The sequence below is a fragment of the Anolis sagrei genome, chromosome 4 (genome assembly GCF_037176765.1).
Source record: "Anolis sagrei isolate rAnoSag1 chromosome 4, rAnoSag1.mat, whole genome shotgun sequence".
Taxonomy (NCBI): domain Eukaryota; kingdom Metazoa; phylum Chordata; class Lepidosauria; order Squamata; family Dactyloidae; genus Anolis; species Anolis sagrei.
The window spans coordinates 242,227,620-242,242,313 of NC_090024.1; the positions used below are offsets into that span (position 1 = coordinate 242,227,620).

Sequence of the window (14,694 nt, forward strand, 5' to 3'; positions counted from 1 at the left end):
AAGAGCCATCCAGCCATAGATATAGATAAGATAGATAGATAGATATGATTCACACACACACAGATATAGTATCCTAGATTTGAAAAGGACCCCTAAAGAAGGACTATGATATGTTGCATGTTCCAGAGTAGGCAAACCAGACACTCTCCACATCAACACTGACAAAGAAAGAGCAAGAAGTACTGTTTACCCACAAGCAGAAAGACATTACATATATTAGAAAACCAACACTTTCTCATTACTTTATATTCCAGATCACCAGACTGGGCCACAGCAATGCGTGGCAGGGAACAACTAGTAATATAATATATTGTATGTATATATATCTTGTAAGCTGCTCTGAGTCCCCCTTATTAAATATATTTATTTATATTCTGCTTTCTCTCCCCAAAGGGCAATTCCTATATTATTATTTTATTTATACCCTGCTTTCTCTCCCCAAAGGGCATTTCCTATATTACTACTACTACTACTACTATAATATTTATTCATGCTTTATCTCCCCAAAGGGGTCTTAATATTATTATTGTATTATAATTATTATATGATAATTATATATATTCATAACCTGCTTTCTCTCCCCAAAGGGAACTTCCATTATATTATTATTATTCATTTATACTCTGCTTTATCTCGCCAAAGGGCACTTCCTATATTATTATTATGCCCGAAAAAGGCACTTCCATTATATTAGTAGTAGTATATTCATTTATACTCTTCATTATCTCCCTAAAGGGCACTTCCTATATTATTATTATCATATTATTATATTTATTTATACCCTGATTTCTCCCCCGAAAAGGTACTTCCATTATATTATTAGTAGTAGTATATTCATTTACACTCTGCATTATCTCCCAAAGGGCACTTCCTATATTATTATAATTATTATATTATAATTATTATATTTATTTATACCCTAATTTCTCTCCCCAAAAGGCACTTCCATTATATTATTATTAGTATATTCATTTATACTCTGCTTTATCTCCCCAAAGAGCACTTCCTATATTATTATTATCATATTATTATATTTATTTATACCCTGATTTCTCTCCCCAAAAGGCACTTCCATTATATTATTACTATTATATTCATTTATGTTCTGTTTTATCTCTCCAAAGGGCACTTCCTATATATTATTATAAATGTTATTATTATTATCATATTTATTTATACCCTGATTTCTCTCCCCAAAAGGCACTTCCATTATATTATTACTATTATATTCATTTATGTTCTGTTTTATCTCTCCAAAGGGCACTTCCTATATTATTATAATTGTTATTATTATTATTATTATCATCATATTATTATTATTATATTTATGTATACCTTGATTTCTCTCCCCAAAAGGCACTTCCATTATATTATTGTTAGTAGTATATTCATTTATAATCTGCATTATCTCCCCAAAGGGCACTTCCTATATATTATTATAAATGTTATTATTATTATCATATTATATTTATTTATACCCTGATTTCTTTCCCCAAAAGGCACTTCCATTATATTATTACTATTATATTCATTTATGTTCTGTTTTATCTCTCCAAAGGGCACTTCCTATATTATTATAATTGTTATTATTATTATTATTATCATCATATTATTATTATTATATTTATGTATACCTTGATTTCTCTCCCCAAAAGGCACTTCCATTATATTATTGTTAGTAGTATATTCATTTATAATCTGCATTATCTCCCCAAAGGGCACTTCCTATATATTATTATAAATGTTATTATTATTATCATATTATATTTATTTATACCCTGATTTCTTTCCCCAAAAGGCACTTCCATTATATTATTACTATTATATTCATTTATGTTCTGTTTTATCTCTCCAAAGGGCACTTCCTATATTATTATAATTGTCATTATTATTATCATATTATAATATTTATTTATACTCTGATTTCTCTCCCCAAAAGGCACTTCCATTATATTATTATTAGTATATTCATTTATACTCTGCTTTATCTCCCCAAAGGGCACTTCCTATATTATAATAATAATAATAATAATAATAATTATCATATTATTATATTTATTTATAACCTGATTTCTCTCCCCAAAAGGCACTTCCATTATATTATTATTATTAGTAGTATATTCATTTATACTCTTCATTATCTCCCCAAAGGGCACTTCCTATATTATTATTATTATCATCATATTATTATATTTATTTATACCCTGATTTCTTTCCCCAAAAGGTACTTCCATTATATTATTACTATTATACTCATTTATACTCTGCTTTATCTCCCCAGTGGGCACTTTCTATATTATTATTATTATTATTTATTTTTATATTATTACTATTATATTATTTTATACTCTGCTTTATCTCCTCAATTGGCACTTCCTATATTATTATGTTTATGATGATGATTATATATTCATCCCCTGCATTATCTCCCCAAAGGGCACTTCCTATATATATATATATATATATATTATATTCCTATATTATTGTTTATTTACACCCTGCTTTATCTCCCCAAAGGGCACTCCACAAGCAGCCATTTAACTATTATAAACACAAGCCTTGAGTGTACATTTGAAATATATTAAACACCAGCCTTGAGTGTTCATTCATTCAATCCAGCAATACATCTAAAGGAGTCGATAGGAATCCAGGAAAGCTGTGGTGTAAACAAAACGCCCACTCCTCTTGGAACCAGCCGCACTCTACTTCACTGTTTCCCCTCGCCTCTCCCTTTCTCTTTCAGGATTGGCCACGCAGCACGTTGCTTATTGGCTCCCTCCGCGCTATGCTTTCTGGGATTTGTCGTTTCCTCTTAAAGCACCGCGAAGGCTTGTCTCTGGCTCTTCCTCGGCCTCAGGACTACATTACCCAACAGCCTTTGCGTTTTGTTTTAGCTGCAAACAGAAAGAGGCGGTGTCCTCATTTGAATACTTTTCCCCGCCCACTTGGCTCCCTCGTTCTGACCAATCAGGTGCATGTAATCAGGGCGGGCGCACCGTGATTGGCCAGTTTGGAACTGAGGCAGAAATTTGAAATTATTTAACGTTGGAGAGAGGAGGAGGAAGGAACTCCAGAGGAGCTGGCTTCGGTTGGAGGTAAGAAATGCGGCCTTTTTGTATTATATCTCATTTGGCTTGGATTGAATATATCTTTTTATGTATCTATAGAGAGAGATGTATATATTATACACACACAAAAAATAAATAATAATTAATCTGCACTTTATATTATATTTTTATATTATATAATGTATAATGTATAATATATATTGTATAACAAATTTAAGTATCTATAAATATATCTATCTATATGTGTATATAGAGAGATGTGTATCTATAGAGAGAAATTTATATATTTCTCTATAGACACACAAAAAATAAATGATAATAAAACTGCATTTTATATTATATTTTTATATTATATAATGTATAATATATATTGTATAACAAATTTAAGTATCTATAAATATATCTATCTATATGTTTTGATGGATTCATTTCAATTGGTTCAATCCGAGGATGTGGACAAGGTGCTTGGAGGAATGAGAGCTACCACATGCATCCTAGACCCCTGCCCATCCTGGCTTCTGAAGGAGGCCAGAGGGGGATTGGCTGAGTGGGTGAAGGTGGTGGTTAATGCCTCCCTCCGGGAGGGCAAAATTCCAGCCAGCTTAAAGCAAGCTGTGATAAAACCATCACTGGACCCCACTCAATTCGTCAACTATCGGCCTGTTTCCAATCTCCCCTTTTTGGGCAAAGTCATGGAACATGTGGTGGCCTCACAACTCCAGGCATTCTTGGTAGACACGGATTATCTGGATCCGGCACAGTCTGGCTTTAGGCCGGGGCATGGTACCGAGACAGCCTTGGTCGCCTTAGTGGATGATCTCCGTCGGGAGCTCGACAGGGGGAGTGTGTCCCTGTTGGTGCTGCTCTACCTCTCAGCGGCCTTCGATACCTTCGACCACGGTATCCTTCTGGGACGCCTCGCGGGGATGGGTCTTGGAGGTACTGTTCTGCAGTGGCTCCGCTCATTCCTCGAGGGTCGGTCTCAGAAGGTGTTACTAGGTGACTCCTGTTCAACCCCACAACCTTTGTCTTGTGGGGTTCCTCAGGGTTCAATACTGTCTCCCATGTTGTTTAACATCTACATGAAGCCGCTGGGTGAGATCATCCGGAGTTTCGGAGTGCGATGTCATCTGTACGCAGATGATGTCCAACTCTGTCACTCCTTTCCACCTGCTACTAAGGAGGCTGTCGAGGTCCTGAACCGGTGCTTGGCCGCTGTGACGGTCTGGATGGGGGCAAACAAATTGAAATTGAATCCAGACAAGACAGAGGTACTCCTGGTTAGTCGCAAGGCCGAACAGGGCATAGGGTTACAGCCTGTGTTAGATGGGGTCGCACTCCCCCTGAAGACGCAGGTTCGCAGTTTGGGTGTGATCCTGGACTCATCGCTGAGCCTGGAACCACAGGTTTCGGCGGTGACCAGGGGAGCATTCGCACAGTTAAAACTTGTGCGCCAACTGCGACCGTACCTTGGTAAGTCTCACTTGGCCACGGTAGTCCACGCTCTGGTTACATCCCGTCTTGACTACTGCAACACTCTCTACGTGGGGTTGCCTTTGAAGACAGCCCGGAAGCTCCAATTAGTCCAACGGGCGGCAGCCATTGATACTAACAGGAGCGGGGCGCAGGGAGCATACAACCCCCTTGCTGCACCAGCTCCACTGGCTGCCGATTTGCTACCGGGCTCAATTCAAAGTGCTGCCGTTGGCCTTTAAAGCCCTAAACGGTTCTGGCCCAACTTATCTATCCGAACGTATCTCAGCCTATCAGCCCGCCAGGACCCTAAGATCTTCTGGGGAGTCCCTGCTCTCTATCCCGCCGGCTTCACAAGTGCGGCTGGTGGGAACGAGAGACAGGGCCTTTTCTGTGGTGGCCCCTCGGCTTTGGAACACCCTCCCCATAGAGGTACGATCAGCCCCTTCGCTGATGGTGTTTCGGAAAAGATTGAAGACATGGATGTTTAATCAAGCATTCGGTTAATCCGTTGCAACGAATTTTGATGATTAAAGGATGGGTAATCATGGACGACGAACTTTGGATTGCGATTTCAGTTACGAGATGCATGGGATTGTTATTGGTGGCCCAATAACTTGTAGTGTATATGTATTTTATGCTTTTAAACTGAATATTGTCTTTTAATTGTTGTAAACCGCAATGAGTCGCCGATTTAGGCTGAGATATTAGCGGTATACAAGTGCATTAATAAATATATATATATATATATATATACATACATACATATATATACATACATACATATGTTATAATTCCCATTATTCATATATATTATTTCATTATCTATATTACATATATATGTAAAACTGTATTATATATATATATATATACACACACACATATATTATAATTATAATATTATATATTAGGTCATTATCTATATTACTATATAGATAGATAGATAGATAGATATGTAACTGTAATATACACACACACACATATATATACATATATTATAATCCCCATTATTCATATATATATTATATCATTATCTATATTAAGTACCTATAAATATATATGAAACTGTATACCTAGGATATACATATAATTTGAAACTATAGATATGCATATATAATATATATACCCACATATATTATAATCCCCATTATATATATTTTACAATTATATGTATGTATATTGTATGCATATATATGTTTAAGTGTATGTAAATATGTGAAACTACGTATGTATGTGTGCAACTGTATATATGTACATCTAATAAAAACGTATATTATAATCCCCGTAAGACATATATTATGGAACTATATGCATACAATATATATTGTGTGTCTACATATGTTTAAATATCTATGAAGATATGTGAAACTATATATTATAAATATTATATATACATATAATGCCCCCTTTAGGGAGATTTCAGGAAAGGAAGACCCTCTCGGGGGGGGGGGGGGGGATCCAGTTAGGATTTCCTGGTTTAGCTACCCAGAAGGATGCTGTTGCTGGGGGACACCAAGAGGAGTGGTAGTTCGTATAAAGCTTTTCCTTAATTTTTACTGGGAGAAGGCTGGTAGGATATAGATAACAATACCAGAGAAGTGTTAACAAAGTGACAAGAGAAACTTTAAATGAACTTTTCAGTATCAAACTCCCAAGGTGATGTTGGACCTTTTAAAATTGTAACAAATGCAGGAAGCAACCAGTAAAAAGGTATTCCTAGTAACTGAGTGTCTAAAAAAGAGCTGGATTATTACTTTAGTGGGTGAATATCTGCAAGTCAATGCCCATTTCTTAGGCCCCAGTACCATTGATGATCTACTGAATCTCCTCGGGGAGATAGGTGTGGCATATAAATAAATAATTTAATTATTTATTTGAAACAAAAAAGATTAGTACACAGCAAACAAGGTCACTCTGCTGGCTGTTGTACTGAATCACATGTTGGACACTTTCCAAGTGTCTAGGACTGTGTGATATATCGGTGAATAATGCATGCAGATCCCAGTAGGGTGGCTGGCAGATGGTAATTTTGTCAGCGCCGATTGTGCTTAAGTACAGGCCAAGGTCTTGAGGCACTGCAACCAATTTGCTGATCACCACTGGGACTACCTTTACTGGCTTGTGCCAGAGTCTACAGTTCGATCTTTCAGTCCTCATATCATGTCAACTTTTCCAGTTGTTTCTCTTCAATCCTGCTGTCGCCTGGGATTGCAACATCGACGATCCATACTTGGTTTTTTAACACGTTTGTGAGGTCTATTATTATTATTATTATTATTGAAAACAACCCAAGACTCTGTAAAAAGGGAATAAAAACCACCACAAGGTGGCTGGAAAAAAATCCACTTCTGTTTCCCATATGAGAGGGTTTTTTTAAAATATTAAACACTACAGGGAAGCATTGACACTTATAATTTAGAGTTGGTATATCCAGAGTCTTCTAAAAGCAGTGATTCACCTTTTCCCCCTAAAAAAAAGATGAGTTTAGTTTTCTGGAGATATGGAGCTTCACAAAAACATCTGGGGTTATATCTACACTGCCAGATCATTTATTTATTTATTTATTTATTACTGGTGCTTTTACCCCGCCCTTCTCAACCCCCGAGGGGGGACTCAGGGCGGCTTACAAAAAAGGCAGAATTCGATGCCTATACATAATAATACAGAGTATACAAAAATATAAAAGAACGATATACAAATGCAATTAAAACGATTATCATAATAAAACATCCGCACTGGTACCTAAGACATTATATAAACATCATATAAACATCGTATAAAAATCATTCTTATAATCAGCGTTTCGATTCCAGAGTTCCATATAACCAATCCGTTAGTCATTTCCTAGCTATCAGTGGAGTTCTTCTTTATTTACCCGCTTGTCCAAATGCCTGGTCCCAGATCCATGTTTTTAGTTTTTTCCTGAAGGAAAGGAGCGTAGTTGCAGATCTGATTTCCCCGGGGAGAGAATTCCATAGGCGGGGGGCCACCGCTGAGAAGGCCCTGCTCCTCGTCCCCGCCAATCTCACCTGTGATAGAGGCGGGGTCGAGAGCAGGGCCTCCCCAGACGATCTTAGGCTCCGGGGTGGGACGTAGAGGGAAATCCGTTCGGACAGATACACTGGGCCGGAACCGTATAGGGTTTTATAGGTCAAAACCAGCACCTTGAATTGTGCTCGGAACTGGATTGGCAGCCAGTGGAGCTGACACAACAGGGGGGTGGTATGCTCCCTGTATGACGCCCCGGTGAGCAATCTGGCTGCCTCTCGCTGGACTAGTTGGAGTTTCCGAGCAGTCTTCAAAGGCAACCCCACGTAGAGTGCGTTGCAGTAATCTAATCGGGATGTGACAAGAGCGTGGACCACCGTGGCCATGCATTTTGCATTTTGCATTTTCCATGATCATGCATTTTGAACTGCATAATAAAGTCATGTAGATGCATATAATGAAAACTTATACCATATACAGCTACAGAATTGACATATAGTGGTAACAGAATGCAAACCAAAACCAATGATTGAAAGTTGATTGGGTAGGCCTGCTGGGAGAGATATATTAAAAAACTGCCAACAGAAAGAGGCGGTGTCCTCATTTTAATACTTTTCCCCGCACAATCAGGTGCGTGCAATCAGGACGGACGGACAGTGATTGGCCAGTTTGGAACTGAAGCAGAAATTTGAAATTATTTAACAGCGGAGAGAGGCGGAGGAAGGAACAGAAGCAGGCCTCCGGTTTAAGGTAAAATGCGGCCTTTTTGTATTTTATCTCCTTTTGCTTGGAATGAAAATATCTTTTTATGTATCTATAGAGAGAGGTGTATATATTATACACACACATAACATAAATAATAATAAAACTGCAGTTTATATTATATTTTTACATATATATATATTGTATAACAACATATTTAAGTATCTATAAATATGTGAAACTATATGTATAAATATATTTGAAACGGTATAATGTATATATATACATATATTATAATCCCCATTATTCATATATATTATATCATTATATATATTATGTACCTATAAATATATATGAAATTGTATACATGATATATACGTATAATGTGAAACTGTATATATGCATATATAATATATATACACATATATTATAATCCCCATAAGATACGTATATTATGTAATTATACTTATGTATACATATTGTAAGCCTACATATATTTAAATATCTATAAATATATGTGACACTCTATATATGATATATAATAATAATATTAATGAATAACTTTATTTATATCCCACTTCACCTCCTTGAGGGGAATTGGAGTGGATTAATCTATAAACATAATCCCCATAAGACATATATAATGTAATATATATATATATATATATATATATAGTATAAATAAATCAATTTATATTTTATAAATAAATAAAAAACATATTAAATATATTTAAGTATCTATAAATATAAGTGAAACTTTATATATAATATATACATATATTATAATCCCCATTATATATATTACACAATTATATGTATACATATATTGTATGCATATATATGTTTAAGTGTATATAAATATTTATTTATTTGAAACACAAAAGATGAGTACACAGCAAACAAGGTCACTCTGCTGGCTGTTGTACTGGATCACATGTTGGAGTTTTCCCAAGTGTCTAGGACTGTGTGATATATTGGTGAATAATGCATGCAGATCCCAGTTGGGTGGCCTTTTGCAGCTGACAGATGGTAATTTTTTCAGCGGCAATTGTGCTTAAGTGCAGGCCAGGGTCTTTAGCCACTGTTCCCAGTGTGCCGACCACCTTTACTGGTTTGTGCCAGAGTCTTTGAGGTTCGATCTTTAAATCCTCATATCGTGTCAGCTTTTTCAGTTGTTTCTCTTCAATCCTGCTGTCACCTGGGATTGCAACATTGATGATCCATTCTTGGTTTTTTAACACAATTGTGAGGTCTAATTATTATTATTATTATTATTATTATTATTATTATTATTATTTGAAACACAACAAGATGAGTCCACAGCACACACTCTGCTGGCTGTTGTATTGGATCACACTTCCCAAGTGTCTAGGACTGTGTGATGTATCAGCGAATAATGCGTGCAGATCCCAGTAGGGAGGCCTTTTGCAGCTGACAGATGGTAATTTTGTCAGCGCCGATTGTGCTTAAGTGCAGGCCAGGGTCTTTAGGCACTGCACCCAGTGTGCCGATCACCACAGGGACCACCTTTACTGGTTTGTTCCAGAGTCTTTGAGGTTCAATCTTTAAATCCTCATATCATGTCAGCTTTTCCAGTTGTTTCTCCAATCCTGCTATCACCTGGGATTGCAACATTGTCGATCCATACTTGGTTTTTTAACATGATTGTGAGGATTATTATTATTATTATTATTACATTTATATACTATATTTATTATTATTTACTACATTTATATACTACATTTATTATTATATATTACTATTATTATTATTATTATTATTATTGGAAACAACCCAAAACTCTGGAAAAAGGGAACAAAAACCACCACAAGGTGGCTGGAAAACATCCACTTCTGTTTCCCATATGGGAGGGTTTTTTAAATGTTAAACAGTACAGGGAAGCATTGACACTTATAATTTAGAGTTTTATAAAGAATGGATTGCTATACCCAGAGTCTTCTAAAAACAGTGATTCACCTTTTCCCCCTAAAAAGGGGCGAGTTTAGTTTTCTGGAGGTGTGGAGCATCACAAAAACATCTGGAGTTATATCTATACTGCTAAATAATGCATTATAAAGTCATGTAGACACATATAATGCTCCTCCAATTCCATTGTTTGGCAGTGTCGGTCCAGCCTGGAGGGTTGGGCCAGCCATATCTTGGGAACCACATTGCTCCCACTCCTGTCTTGGGTGTGTTAAGCTGATAGTGGCTTTCTTTATGAAAGAAACGACAAGCAATAACATTGATTCAGTGTGGAGGAAGCTGCATTTATAACACTGGTGATGTTTTTCCATTGTGCAAAATAATAAATAATATATTGGTACACCTTGCCCACTTGTTTATGTATCTACAATCAAGTTTTTTTCCTTTTCGAATGCTACCCTTGGCTTTCAGCTGTTGTTCATTTGTCATGAAATGGAGAGGACATTATAATCTCTGGAAATATATTCTGTCTTCCAAGAAGCTGGAAATGGCCATCAAACAGTTGAGCCGGTTTATCTTTGCCACCCCAAAGTGAGACAGGGAGCATGGGACACCTGTCAAGCTGTCTGATGGGCTTCATGGGTGAATGGGCTCAGAGCTGTATCTCCAGAGTTTTGTCCCTTAGAAAAAGCAGAAATCTTCGAGCCAAGGGGAGAACATAGTTTTTCTGGAAAATCATCAGTGTTATGAGAAAGCCAAGGGAGGAAGACTTATAAAAATAATTGGTTGTTGTTATAGTTGGCAGGCAGACCCAGAAGACATGTGTTGTTATCATGGTGTTCAGCATTTGTTGTTTACGCCATTCCTTCTGTTTCCGCTGTTCAAAGATGAATGCTGGTGATTGTGTAGCCAAAATCTCAAGATGGAGGAGGTATTGATCATGTTGGGGAAACTGTGAAGTTCACAGGAGTAGATTTGAAGGGACTCCAGAACAATTACCATATATATTCAAGTATAGGCTGAGATTTCAGCCCCTTTTAAAGGTTGAAAGGGCCCCCCTCAGCTTATATTAAAGTCATTTATTTATTATTTTAATCTATTATTATTATTACATTTATTATTTTACTCTATTATTGGAGGGATACACAAACACATTTACATTGAAAAAGGTTAGAATAATGGTTTAATCAGAGTTGGACAGTCTTATCTTAAATTATACTTTTATGTATATATTCAAAAACACTGAATCACTACCAGACCTCTGGTTGAGAACTATGCGTATTTAGGCTTTCCTAGTCCATACCAGCCTAATAACCTCATTTGACTACATAACCAACCCACACAGTTTTGTGAACCCTTGCAGGCTGTTGTGCACTAACGTGTGTGTTTTGTTTAGATTTATGTTGTTATAGAATTTGGTCTGATTATATGTAGTTTAATTTATTGATGTCCGGTATGATTTATTGGTGTTAGGCCTTAATTTGATGTTAGGCTTTAATGTTACTTTTATATGTGGGAGTTTTCTGGGATTTTATGTTAGTATCATGTGTTCTATGTAGGCCAGTGTTTCTCAACCTTCCTAATGCTGTGACCCCTTAGTAGAGTTCCTCATGTTGTGGTGACCCCCCAAACATAACATTATTTTTGTTGCTACTTTATAACTCTAATTTTGCTACTGTTATGAATCATAATGTAAATATCTGATATGTAGGATGTATTTTCAAATCCCAAATACCCGATATGCCCAAATTTGAATACTGGTGGGATGGGGGTGATTGATTTTGTCATTTGGGAATGTTGGAGTTGCTGGGATTTATAGTTCACTAAAATCAAAGAGCATTCTGAACTCCACCAATGATGGAATTTAATCAAACTTGGCACACAGAATTCCCATGACCAAGAGAAAATACTGGGAGGGTCTGGTGGACATTGACCTTGAGTTTTTGGGGTTGTAGTTCACCTACACCCAGAGAACACTGCGGACTCAAACAGTGGTGAATCTGGACCAAACTTGGCACAAATACTCAATATGCTCAAATGTGAACACTGGTGAAGTTTGGGGAAAATAGACCTTGACATTTGGGAGTTGTAGTTGTTGGGATTTATAGTTCACCCACAATGAAATAACATTCTGAACCCCACCAATGATAGAATTGGACCAAACTTCCCACACAGAACCCCCATGACCAACAGAAAATACACTATTTTCTGATGGTCTTTGGTGACCCCTCTGACACCCCCTCGCGACCCCCACCGGGATCCCGACCCCCAGGTTGAGAAACACTGATGTAGGCATTGAATGTTTGCCATTGCTGTGTTGGAATCCGCCCTGAGTCCCTTCAGGGAGATAGGGTGGAATACAAATAAAGTTGTTTATTATTATTATTATTATTATTATTATTATTGACACAAAAGCACAGTATGTCACAGCAAACGAGATCTATATGCTGGATTTCGTATCACAAGTTGAACACTTCTCAAGCATCTAGGACTGTGTGATGTATTTTCGAATGATGCGTGCAGATCCAAGTCAGGTGGCCTTTTGCAGTTGACAGATCGTGATTTTGTCAAAGTTTATTGTTTCCAAATGCCGGCTGAGATCTTTTGGCATGGAACCCAGTGTGCCAATGACCACTGGGACCACCTTTGCTGGTTTATGCCAGAGTTTTGCAGTTTGATTTTGAGGTCTTGATAGCGGCTGAGTTTTTCCTATTGTTTTTCCTCAATGCGACTGTCACCTGGTATGGCGACATCAATAATCCAGACCTTTTTCTTTTCCACAATTGTGATGTCTGATAATTAGTTAAAATCTTTATTACAAAAGAGAGTCTGTTTGCATGACTTTTCCCCATATTTCCCTAGAGAGGATATTTCCCTGTGAATCATGCAAGTGATTACCACATGTTAGCTGGAGCTGAGTGCAACTTAGAGCTAAATGCAGTGGTCCAGGATTCCTGACCTTAACATTAGAAGGAACTTCTTGACATTAAGAGTATCTTGGAAATAACTATAAATACCTTCAAAAAGAAGCCACCTACCTACTTGGAATGCTGTAGCTGAAGCTCATGCACTGCATATTTGCAATGAAAACTGGGAAAAGGCTGTGTGTTTATCTTGAAACTCAGCATGACAAAAAGACAACAGTTCAAATTATAACAGGAAAGGAAGTTTAAAAATAAGTAGCACCCAAGTTATGAATTCCTGCATGACTCTTTAATTTTTCAGTATAAAGTACGCTGTCTGCCTTTTCTTGCATTAAAACTGGTAGAAGAATAAACTTTTACATAAATACTAAAAATACATTTTATTTTTTGTCCCCCTCGTTATGGCTCGAGTCAGGGTGCAACAAATTAAAAAACAAGTGAATATAAAAATACAATAAATTACTGAAGTTCATAGATACACATAAACAATATATGAAAAGTTATACCAAACACAGCTGCAGAACTGACATATAGTGGTAATAGATTGCAAATCAAAACCCATTATTGAAACCCATGATAAACAATATATGAAAAATTATACCAAACACAGCTGCAGAATTGACTTATAGTGGTAATAGATTGCAAATCAAAACCCATGATTGAAAGTTGATTGGGTAGGCCTGCTGGGAGAGATGGGTCTTCAATTGCATTTTAAATTCTGACACCTTGTTTAGCTGTCTGATCTCTTCCGGCAGGTCATTCCACAGTTGTGGGGCAGCCAATGAAAAGGGAGTCCTCTGAGTAACAATCTGCAGTCAGATTCTGGCTGGTTGGAGCAACTCCCCCCCAGAGGACCTCAGTGTCCAAGTGAAGGAGTAGGGCTTTAAAGGTCAACCATGTAGGGCTTTAAAGGTCAAAACCAACACTTTGTACTATGCCTGGAAACTAATTGGCAGCCAGTGGAGTGACTTTAATATGGGTGTAATATGCTTACTCCTGGATGTGCCTGTAACCAATCTGGCTGCCATATTTTGAACTAACTGTAATTTCTGAACTTGATGCAGAGGTATCTTAATGTACAGAGCATTACAGGAGTCCAACTATTAGTTACCGGTGTGTGCCCACCATCTTTAGGCCCTCAAATTCTAAGAAGGGCCACAGCTGGTGTATCCTGACCGTCGTAGCTACCTGGGCTGACATTTGGAGAGACAAATCCAGAAGTCCTCCCTCCAGCCTACGAGCACAGTCTTTCAGGGGGAGTGTAACACTATCCAAAACTAGTAGACACACCTCCATTCCTAGGTTAGGACCCTGAATGGCAACCACCTCTGTTTTGTTTGGATTCAGTTCCAGTTTGTTTTTCCTCATCCAGTCCATTACCTCTTCTAGGCATTCATTTAGAGGAGACATGCTATCCTTAGCTGGGATTGTTTTTGAAGGCATGTTGTTGTTCATTCGTTCAGTCGTCTCTGACTCTTCGTGACCTCATGGACCAGCCCACGCCAGAGCTCCCTGTCGGCCGTCACCACCCCCAGCTCCTTCAAGGTCAGTCCAGTCACTTCAAGGATGCCATCCATCCATCTTGCCCTTGGTCGGCCCCTCTTCCTTTTTCC

The 14,694-nt window shown here is 37.3% G+C and overlaps 1 protein-coding gene across 4 annotated transcripts in view; it reads left to right on the forward strand.

Moving 5' to 3' along the window:
• Positions 1-14,694, forward strand: part of TPX2 (TPX2 microtubule nucleation factor) — a 124,038-nt gene that overhangs the window by 53,897 nt on the left and 55,447 nt on the right. For 3 of the 4 annotated variants that reach the window (XM_067468276.1, XM_060771857.2, XM_060771858.2), the window contains exons 1-2: positions 3,018-3,095; positions 8,160-8,279. The exons of the other annotated variant lie outside the window; for it this stretch is intronic. The gene's annotated coding sequence lies outside the window, so the exon portion shown is untranslated. Of the gene's footprint in view, positions 1-3,017; positions 3,096-8,159; positions 8,280-14,694 lie in introns of those variants that run through there. 4 annotated transcript variants of the gene reach the window in all.